Below are 11257 nucleotides of genomic sequence, written 5' to 3' on the forward strand. Positions count from 1 at the left end.
CACTCTGTAGACCAGGCTGGCCTCGAACTCAGAAATCCGCCTGCCTCTGCCTCCCGAGTGCTGGGATTAAAGGCGTGTGCCACCACGCCCGGCTCTGTCTTTTTTAATCTTGGACCTCAGGCCATGGGGTGATGCTACCCAGACTCAGGGTAGGTCTTCCCTCCTCAGGAAGCATAATCTAGGATTCCCCCAAAGTTTGCTTTCGTGGTGATTCTACATTTCACCAAGCTGACAATCAGGACTAACCATCATAGTTCAGCGCTTAAGAGCACTTGTAGCTCTTCAGAGGACTTGAGTTCAGTTCCCAGCACCCACATGGTGATATGATGCCCTCTTTTGGACTTCCTGGATACCCACACACATGTAACCCCCCCCCACACACACACACATATAAATAAAAACAAATCTTTAAAAAAAAGTGAAGCAAAAACTGTTTCGGCATGCTTTTTTAAAATTTTTTCAAATCCAAATAATTCACTTTAGTTCTCAGTGTATAGGCAACATCAAGTGCACTTACAGGTTTACAAGGCAACATGAAAAAAGCATCAGTCAAAAAAGGCCAAAAGAATTCCTACCATAGCCACAGGAGGTGAGGGTGTATTTTGGTTGTAAGCACGGTTCATAACCTTGTCTGTGAGGTTCTGCCCGGTGCTGACTCTTGTGCAAGTACCGGCAGAGTGGCTGCTTTCTCTTCCTGTGGCTTCTTTATTCTCCTGGTGTTTTTGTCCCACCTCAGGAGGAAGCAGGAGGCAAGGAGACTTCCCTCAGGGAGGGGACTGAGGCCTGAGCACAGACAAGCAGCTCTTGGGTGATCTCAAGCACTCCTTGTCTGATCCTGGATCCTGAGAAGGGTGTGAGCTCTCCTGTGGGGCTCTTGTGTCATGCTCTTGGCTTCAGATTCCTAAGTAGGGCACTTCCTGCTCTGAGAATATTCTCACTGGGCCAGGGTCCTGAGAAGTGCCAGAGGCAGTCCTGAGGTTAATTGAACAAATTAACATCTCTTCACATCGATCCAAACAAAACTGCAATCTCCTGGACAGAGGGGTGTGGACAAAGACTTTGGTGTGGATTGTGGAAGGCAGGATTCTGCTTCCAGAGCAATTCTGCATGTCAGGGAGTAGGAGCAGCGGCAGCAGCAGCAGCGGCAGCAGTAGCGGTGGCAGCACAAGGAGCTGAGAGACTAGAAGCACAGAGCTGAGCTGAGGCCATGCAGCTGCTCACACTCACTGCAGGGCTGGGCCTGCTCTCTGTGGTTCGAGCCATGATGCCTCCTCTGACTCCTGCCAGTGCTGAGGAGGTGATGGCTCTGGGGAGGGAGGACTGAGGGTAGCAACTGGCTTCCAAGCTCAGACCTTGGACTGGGTGTGTCTCAGGCCTGCTGATGGAAGCCACAGGTGATGTTGAAAAAAAAAAAACACCTCTCTCCTGTGCTTGGTGGGATCTTCTCAGGTGGGAGTGGGGCTTGAGCAGGTGTTCCAGGCCATGGTCCTGTCCTTCTTCTCACTGTGTGCACTTAGAGACTAAGAGGCTGCTGGGGGACAGGGGAGGCTTGCTAGGTGGACCCTGTCCTGGCTCTAGCTGGACTCCCAAGGATAGGCTTCCTTCCTTCCTTTCTCTCAGTGTGTGTGTGCGTGTGTGAGTGTGTGTGTGTGTGTGTGTGTGTGTGTGTGTGCGAGTGTGCGCTTCAGAGGCACTTCTCATATTCTTCCAATAAGCTGATTTCAGATTTCATCCAGGTTAAGGCCCCTGTGACTGTTGTGCATCTGGGGGACAGAGCCAACTTCCTAAAGATTTCAGGAGAAACTGAGAAGTCCGTTCCTTGTCACACCTTAGCACGTTGACTGTAGACAGTGAAGCAGACCGTGGTCAGTTGGTACAGTCATGTTTATCTCAGGTCACCCCCTCAGCCGTGTCCATTCTACCCTGTCGCCCGCCCAGCTCCCTGAAGTGAAAGGTCAACCTGTCCTCTAGATCACCGTTCTCAGTTCCCTCTGGATGCCTGTGCAGGGTCTGTGGTCAGGGCTCTTCCCAGGAAGTGTTTCTCCTAGGAGGCCTCTGCCCTGTCTGCCTGGTTCTACCTACTGCTGCTGTTGGTGAGAGACAGCTATGGTCGGGACTCCTCCTGACATCCTGGCATCTCGGACCCTTCCATCTTGCACTGAGACCTGACCACATTCTCCTCCTACCTCTCACCCACCCTCTTCCTGATTCCCTTCTCCCTGCAACTGTGTGTACTTGTGGCCTCCAACTGCAGATCTTGGGAAAGTGGTACATAAGTTGCTGGGCAGGAGACATGCCTATTCCTGAGTCGAGTTGGAAAGACCCGCTGCCTCCCTTCACCTTTGAGAGAAACAGTCTTGATGAGTTGGAGTTCAGGATGAACCTGACGTGAGTGGTCTCTGTGGAGGTAATCTCTGCTGCTGCTGCTGCCAAACAGTTCTAAGTGTGACTAAGCACAGACTGCCTCACCTCTAGTAGTCATTGAGGAATGTGGCATCTTCTGTGTTGCCTGGGCAACACACCAGGTGACCTCTTCATGAGGTCAGAGAGCTAACTTGCTGTGGTCTATGCCCATGCTGAATAGGGTGAGAGGATTTCTTGTACAGGATTACTTGCTTCTGGAGAGGCCAGCATGGGCCCCAGAGATAAGAATGGGGAAGGACTGTGTGCCCTGGGGAGAGCCATACTTGGATGCTGTGTTCTAGGAAACCCATTGGCTGTATTCAGTACAAGCTGCCTCTGTATGAGGGAGAGGACCCTGGCATGTTCCTCACATGTGAGTATCTGGGTTCCAATTCTTATTTCAGTAAAGGCCCAGCGGGAGACGGACTTCTCCCATGGCTGTGTTGTCCACAGGGTGGAGGCATGTCATCTACATCCATTTCCTGCCTGGGAAGGAGTCTGCCATTGCCTACTTCAGGGGCAAAATGAACTATCAGTACTACCAGATGGTGATGCTCATGGGTGAGCTCCACTCTTTGTCTTTTAGCATGGACTCCTGGGCATAGGCACTGACCTGGCTTATGTTTTCTTTTCAGGCCTGTTTCATTTTCCATAGCTCAGAGAGCCCCTCTGTATGTCCGGGTTTGGTGGGTTGGGCTCTAAGCCTTTTGTCCTCTCTTTTTCTGATCTTACCTTATTAACCATTGTGCCTGAGTCTTGGGTGGACTTGGCTATTTCCAGCATGTAAATGTCTCCTGCACCCCTGACCTAGTCAGTCTTTGTCATAGTCTTGTGTAGATCTAGTTTGGGTTTATTTGGCCCCAGGAATCTTTGGACATCTGTGCCATGTGCCATGAGTTATTTATTCTGTGGCATGTGTTACGGTGGTAAGTGTGGAGTTATGGCATCCTGAGGGTAGATCTTGGCACATTGTCCAAAACCCTGCTTGGCACAGGATGCTCCCAGGGAAAGAACACTTTTCAAAGGTGAGCAGTGAGAATCTGAGAGAGCCACATGTCCACCTTGAGCCCCAAGGCTCTTGCCACAGTGTTCCTCAGTGGTGTACCCTAGAGCCTTCCTGATCTGTAGCCTCACAGGGCTGCCTCCCTGGCCCTTCCTGATGTGCAGCCTCACGGCTACCTCCCTGGCTCTGGTTAACATTCTTTGCTCATCTCCCCATGCCACTTCTTGTTTTACTGCCTTTGGCTTTAACCTCATGAAGGCTTTGGGCCCACAAGTCCCAACAATGACCTGTTCTGGGTCTCTTTATGGACCAGGGATCTACAGGACAAGAGCAGCTGCCCATAGGCCCTGCCTGCAGATTATGAAAAAGACTGTGGGTTAGATTTGGGGGTGAAGCACATAACTGGTTAGGAGGTGGGAGGAGTCCACGGTGCAGCCTCTTGAGACCCAGTATTATAGGGGAGAGGCCTGGGCCAAGGATCTGCCAGGGGGCCCTGGGGGAGCTGGGGATATCACTCTGCATGATGAGCCTTTCTTGGATGGGGGAATGGGCTTTTATGGCCCAGAAGATGGGGTTCTACTAGGAGGAGCTGGGCTCTGATTTTGTTTGTTTGTTTTGTTTTTCGAGACAGGGTTTCTCTGTATAGCCCTGGCTGTCCTGGAACTCACTCTGTAGACCAGGCTGGCCTCGAACTCAGAAATCCACCTGCCTCTGCCTCCCAAGTGCTGGGATTAAAGGTGTGAGCCACCACTGCCTGGTGTGATTTTTTGAAATGAGTTATGGATGGCTAGACTCTGTCTTCTCAAATGATGCTTCTCAAAAAAGAGATCTTTGTGGATCTTAGGGCTTCTGTCCTTGAAGGGCTGGGACAGGGTGGGGCAGGGCATCCCTGAACCCAGGAGGAGTGTCTGTGCAGAGATTTCTACATGTGTCTCCTGCTCACCAGGACTGGGCGGGTGGCAGGCCTGTCCTAGGGAGTCTCAAAGGGAGACATCTTGGGGGTTTTAAGTCCCACAGCATACTCATTCACACCTGGTGTTCCAAGTAAGCCTGAGAGCTTCCTCTAGGTCTGGGCACTCGTGGGTCAGCAGTTCTAGTGAATGCCTGGGGCCCTGGGGAGGAGCTGCCTGTTTCCAGCCTGGAGCAGGGCTCTTCTCTTCTGCATGTGTCTTGGAGGCTTTGCCCTGCAAGCACTCAGCTTCAGCCCATCTGTTCTGCAGGCCGCACCCTGAAAACCAACCTAGATGCTCTGAGGGCCTTCACGACGTTTATGATGAGTAAAATGGGGGAAAAAGCCAAGACAAAGAAGCCTCCCCACGCTGGTAATGAGAAGGGTTTTTCCCCCCTTATTTCCTTCCTGTTACTCCAGTTCTGTCAGACTGACTGCACAATGCCTATCTATTCCCTCATCTCCTTCCCGGTCTACAGAAGCCTGTGAATTGTCCAGAGATTCCTCACACAGGAGCAGCGCCTCAGAGACTGGGTAGCAGCAGGAGTGGGGATCCTCCATGCACCTCCATCTTGGCCAGAACACTTAGTGTCGAGAAAGGAAAAGGTGGGGCCAAGTGCCCACATCTCTTCCAAACAGGTCTCTGCCTTAATAAATATGGTCAATGTCCCCAGGCCACATGTGTCACATAACAGTTTATGGGCCCAGGCTTTAATCTTTTAATTTTAAAATTTATTTGCATGCACAGGCATGTATGTGGATCCACGTGTAGCTTGTGTGTGCGTGCGCGATGTAGAGGTCAGAGGTCAACACTGGTGCTGTTTTGTTAGATTTTGTCCACTTTATAATTTATTATGACTTATTTATTTATATGTTATGTGTCTGTATGAATGCATGATACATGTATACGGGTGTTCACAGAGGCCAGAAGAGAGCATCAGATCCCCCAGAGCTGGAATTCTAGGTGGTTGTGAGCTGCCTGATATGTGTTCTGAGGACCAACCTGGGGTTCTCTGGAAGAACAGAGCTGAGTCAAGCTATCTCCTCCACGCCCATTTTATTTTTGGAGACATGGTCTCTCATTGGCTTGGAGCTCACATATTCTCCTTAGCTTTCTGAGTAGCAAGCCTCAGGGATTCTCTATCTCTGCCACTTGGCATTTGGACTAGGTAGGCCTGCTGCCATGCCTGGCTGTTTATGTGGGTTCTGGGAATGGAATACAGGTCCCCATGCTTGTAAGCAAGCACTTCACTGACTGGGGCATTTCTTCAGCCTCTTAGGCTTCACTTTCGAAAGTACAGACCAACACTCAAGTGTGAACATGCTAATCAGGAAGGAAAGACTTTTGTTCACTTTCTCATATCTTCATATGGGTGCCATGCAACAGCACACAAGGCACACAAGGCCTCATGGCCCAGCAGTGGGCAACCTGGGAAGCAGGGTTAGAGCCTACGTGGTGGTTAGTGAGGGAAGCAAAGGGTGATCAGGGTCACAGGGAGGTAGTTGGAGTGGCTAGTGTGGATCACTGCAGAGCTTGGGCTTTGAGATGTCCCTCGTGGCCTGATGGATGGCGGCCCAGATGTGAGGCCACTGAGGAGGGTAGTTGTGTGCTCTGTGCACATGGAAGGCAGGGCTTTCAGATGAGGTAGTTCTCTGGGAATTAGTGAACTTTGGAGGATGGGCCATCTGGGGACATGTTACCAAAAAGGCCAGAACTACCAGAATGTAAACAATAAGTAAACACAAACCCATATAAATGATATACATAACTCTAAATGTAGAGAAAATAGGAAATATAAGCCAAAAGCAAGCAAACAAAGAAGCAAATGACAATACAAAACAAGATAAAAAAGCATAAGACAATCTGTGGCTGAACCAGATTCTGGAGAAGAGAAATGAAGCCCATTTTCCCATAGAGAAGTCCCCATGAATGGTGTCTAATTGCTGTGTATCCTGAAGTCTTTTCCATGAGCATTCCTGAAGCTGTTTGCTTCAGTGTGCACTCAGCTCCTTCTGGCCTCCTCAGAGGTTAGTTTCTCTCTTTTTGTCTCCTTTCCTTTCCTTAATTTCTCTTAACAGTTATGACATAAAAACAAGATGTTCCTTGTAATTAAACCAGCTAAAACTTGTGGGGCTTGGAGTGGCCACACACATGGTCTCTGTAGCCCAGGAAGACATTGAACTCTTGATTCTCTTGCCTGTACATTCCGAGAGCTGAGATTGATTGAAGGCATGTGCCACCACAATTGGCCTGTAACTTCTACTTTGATCTATTCAAGGTCAAAGAATAAACAAATTCAAAGGTGGAAATCATTACTTAAAAAAAAAAAAAAAACCAAAAAAGCACATTCCATAATATGCCCTCACTAAGACCTCAGATCAATGCAGATGTCACTCTGTCAGCAGGACCATATAGCATGTGCTTTTAGCAGACTTCAACATCACTTATCCTGGAGGCCACACAGCGGGGCTGTGTCTTTTAGTGTCTCACTAGCCTTGCTGTAAGATAACACTTTTGACTTGTGGGTTCTGAGGACAGTTCAGTTTGCAGATACTCAAAGGTTGTTTGTGCTAGGGCCTGCAGGTGCTTGATGGAAACTAACATAAGATCAAAAAAATCTTTGGACTGGTTTTTTTTTTTTTTTTTCAGATCTGTTGCCTTAACCTTTGGGTCATATTTTCATAGACATGTTGCTCATTGAAAGCAATGTTTTGGGGTTGGGGAGATGGGCTCATGGATACACAGTGTGAGGACCTGAATTTGGATTCCCCAAACCTACTTAGAGACCTGAACATGGTGGTGTGCATTTGGTGTGGACCACACGGCGACCACTGCTGCTTGACAAGTTCCAGCAGGTTGACATCACAGATCACAATCCTCCAGCTTCCTTTCCCTTCCATCTGTGATGATTCTCATGATGTGTTATGTGAGTTTCCTTGTGCCTTTTCCCTTTGGGAAATTTTGTATGGGATTTGGCAGAGGATATGAAAGTGTACAATGGCAGTCTCTCTAAACAAAGTAATTCTTTGTAAAATGTCCCCACCAACATGGAACTGTACAGTGTGACAACTCTGCCTACACCTACACAAGAATGCCCTCCTCCTGTTTGCACCAACAATAGAGAAGTTAAAGATTTACCAACTGAAAGATGGTGCCAGGAAGTCTTCAAGTACACCCTGTCCCAAGGATGAAAGCACACAATTGAGAGAAACAACAGGCCCAGACCCAGAGTCTGAGGCCTGGGCAGTGAGGGCTAACATTCAATTGGCAAGTTTAGAGTAATGCCCATGGTTTGATTGCCTGGGTACATGATGTAGGGGATGAACAGCAAGATCTGGTATGTCCTATGAGAAGCAGATTCTGTTAAGAAGTTAGACTGACTCGGTCTCTTTCTGCCATATGCAGGAGCAGGCATTGAAGGAATTAGGATAAGGTATAATGGAAGAAGATAGTGATCAGGACCCTCCCTTTGGGGATAATATAAGCAGAACAGGTCCATACTGTCAGACTAAGCCACACAGGAACACAAGTAGGAAACAGCCTGGTGTTTATTGTATTACATGGTACAAATGCTGCATCATGCCCCTTGAAGAATGAAATTTGCTCCTAATGGTTCGTTTCTCAGTATTCAATGTCTGGCACCTCCTGACCACAAAGACTGAAATCATGCAGGAGGAAATGTAAAGGGGGACCTTGTGGGATTGATGAACTCTGGAAAACAATAGGAACTTAGATGCTTGCTGAACCTATTGTTTTTGCTTCAAAGAAAAATGCTATAATAAAGTTGATTACATCTTTCATTCTGGATATTGAGAAATAGGGTTAAAATATATTAAAGACAATTTATGAAAAGATCATATATTTCTTGGAATCATTAAATCTGCTTTCAGTATTACCTGTGGCTAAGCTATTATGCAATCATAGAGTAATTTTCAACAAACACAGCTATTCCATTTCACCCTCAGAGCATGCTTCCCTTCCCATGCTGTCTCCTTCCCATGCTGTCTCCACACTTCCTCTTTGGGACCTGAACTCTGCTGGAGCTGGACCCCAGCATGCATCCATTCTCCCATCACTGGGGGGTGGAAGAGGTTGTAAGAGCCCACTGGACAGTTAAATAAAATGTGTGCGATGGGTCCACCACCACCACCACCACCATCACCACTGCCTGTTCTACCACTACTACCACCACCACTACCACCTCTACCTCTCCTTTACTCTCCAGCTCTTCCTCTAAACACAAATCAGAACTTAGTGGCTCAGGCATATAATCACAGTACTGAAGAGGTGGAAATAGATGGATGCCTGGGGCTTTCTGGATAGCCAGTCTAGACCAGTTGGTGAGTTCCAGGTTCTTGTCTTAAGAAAAATAAAGTGGGGGACTGGGGAGATGGCTCAGTGGTTAAGAACATTGACTGCTCTTCTGGAGGTCCTGAGTTCAACTCCCAGCAGCAACATGGTGGCTCACAACCATCTGTAATGGGATCTGATGCCCTCTTTTGGTGTGTCTGAAGAGAGCAATGGTATACTCACATACATAAAATAAATCTTAAAAAAAAAATAAGGTGTGTGTGTGGGTAATTGAGGAAAACTCCTGATGTTGACCTCTGGTCTCCAAATGCACACACACACACACACACACACACACACACACACAACATGGCATGGGCCCATAGCATGCAGCATGACAGGAGTCACACACACACACACACACACACACACACACACACACACAGATCTACCTTCCCTGTTGTGCTCAGCGTGAGCACACAGGCAGGCAGGACCAGGGCCAGGCTTCATCCCAAAAAAAAGAAAGAAAGAAAGAAAGAAAGAAAGAAAGAAAGAAAGAAAGAAAGGAAGAAAGAAAGAAAAGAGGAAAGGAAGGAAGGAAGGAAGGAAGAAGGAAGGAAGGAAGGAAGGAAGGAAGAAAGAAAGAAAGAAAGAAAGAAGAAAGAAAGAAAGAAAGAAAGAAAAAAGGAAGCCTGTTTTCTACTGCGAGCACAGCCTGACTCCTGCCTCTGCCTCCCAAGGGCTGGGATGAAAGGCCTTTGCTGCTTACAGCAGCAGCCAGCAAAGCATCTTTTTTTTTTTTTGCATCTTGGGATTTTTAAATGTCTTTATTTTATGTCTCATAGCTAAGGACACTGTGTTGTGAGCCACATCCTGACAAAATGAAATTCATGTTCTCTTTCTATTATCACTTGAGGCCCATCTCACCCCTTGTTTCAATCCTCCCAGCATATCTGGATCCCTTGCTACAGTCTCCTCTCTCTTTACCATCCAGGGCTCTTAGTTGATTAACAGGTGAGAATTTTGCCCCAACCTATAGTATATCTAATAAAAGTAAAACCTAGTGTGACCTGATATCATCTCAGAGCGTGCATATGCACTCACTATTCCAGTCTCTAGGTGCAATATAAAGAACTAACCATAAGAAACAACATTTCTCAATATTCTGATGTGGTATTTGCATCCTAGAATGCATATAAATCCCAGAAAATTAACTGCAGATAACATTTCCTTAGTAAAGGTTAATGTTCACAGCCATACCTTTAAAGCTTCCCTATTCAATCAAGTCTACAGTGGCTACTTATGTGACGATTATCTAAAAAGCTCTCTGGGGATGCCACATCATCAGGGGGAGTGGCCACTCCCTTGAGCAGGCAAATCCAAAGAGCAGAGTTAGAAACAATGGGTGGAGTTAAAGTCCAGGATCTTTGCAGTTGTCACAATGCCCAAGAGAACCATGTTTTCAGACAAATCCTCTAGCACACGATGCTCCTGTGACTATCCTCAAAATCATAACAGGCATGAAAACATCAGGATAAACCCAGTTCACACGATCATAAAACTTCTGACAGACTTAAGATAGCCACAGCAGAATTTTAGACTGAGTTCTGATGAGGTGTACCAAAGAACTAATTATACCCTTGGCCCTGTTACTGCCTTCTTCCCCATCACTCCAGCTCCACTGCCCTTCGAAGTTTCAGAGTTGCCTCCATGCCTGCTCTGCCACTGAGCCCCACCTCATTCAATGGTGACTTTCCCAGGCCACCTGTTGGTGTTATATGAACATACCCACTTTACCATGTGACTCAGGTAAGAGTGAGTTTTTTACATGCAGGACCCTCAGTGGCCATAAGAGGCCACTACATCTTCTAGAATCTGAGTTACGGAAGACTGTTAAGTCACATGAATGTGAACTCATCCTGGACACTGCAAGAACAACAAGTAGTCTTAAATGTTGGATCAACTCTATGGCTCTTGGTTTATTGTTCCTTAATTAGCTACTGTGGAAACTTTACTCAATGAACAGTGAGAGAATTCATAGATTACTTTCTTAAAGTATGACCCTGAGTACCAGCTCATAAAAGACACAGTGACACAAAAAAATTGACAATAACAAGCACTGGTTCTAATAGACACACGTCCATAATAATGTGGCTGAGGGCTTCTAGCATAAGAGAAAGTCAGTCAATGGGAAACAGAATATAGAAAGGTATTAGTACGTTTGTGTAGAAGTTCATGAAGTAGAGACTCAAAGACATTCCAATGAGTCAAGGTCACAGATTTGGTTCTGTGAAGAGACAAAATATCTGAGGAAGAATTTTCCCCCTACTCCAGACTAAAAAAGTGAATCCCCAATTAAGAGAACTAGAGCTGAATAGGGAACATTGTAATATATGCCAATGACATCAGTAATACCTTATAGAGTGGTGGAAAGTCACACACACACACACACACACACACACACACACACACACACACACACGGGGAGAGAGAGAGAGAGAGAGAGAGAGAGAGAGAGAGAGAGANGAGAGAGAGAGAGAGAGAGAGAGAGAGAGAGAGAGAGAGAGAGAGAGAAAGAGAAAGAGAGAGAGAAAGAGAAAGAGAACTGGAG

Source organism: Mus caroli, chromosome 2, assembly GCF_900094665.2.
Source record: "Mus caroli chromosome 2, CAROLI_EIJ_v1.1, whole genome shotgun sequence".
NCBI classification, from domain to species: Eukaryota; Metazoa; Chordata; class Mammalia; order Rodentia; family Muridae; genus Mus; species Mus caroli.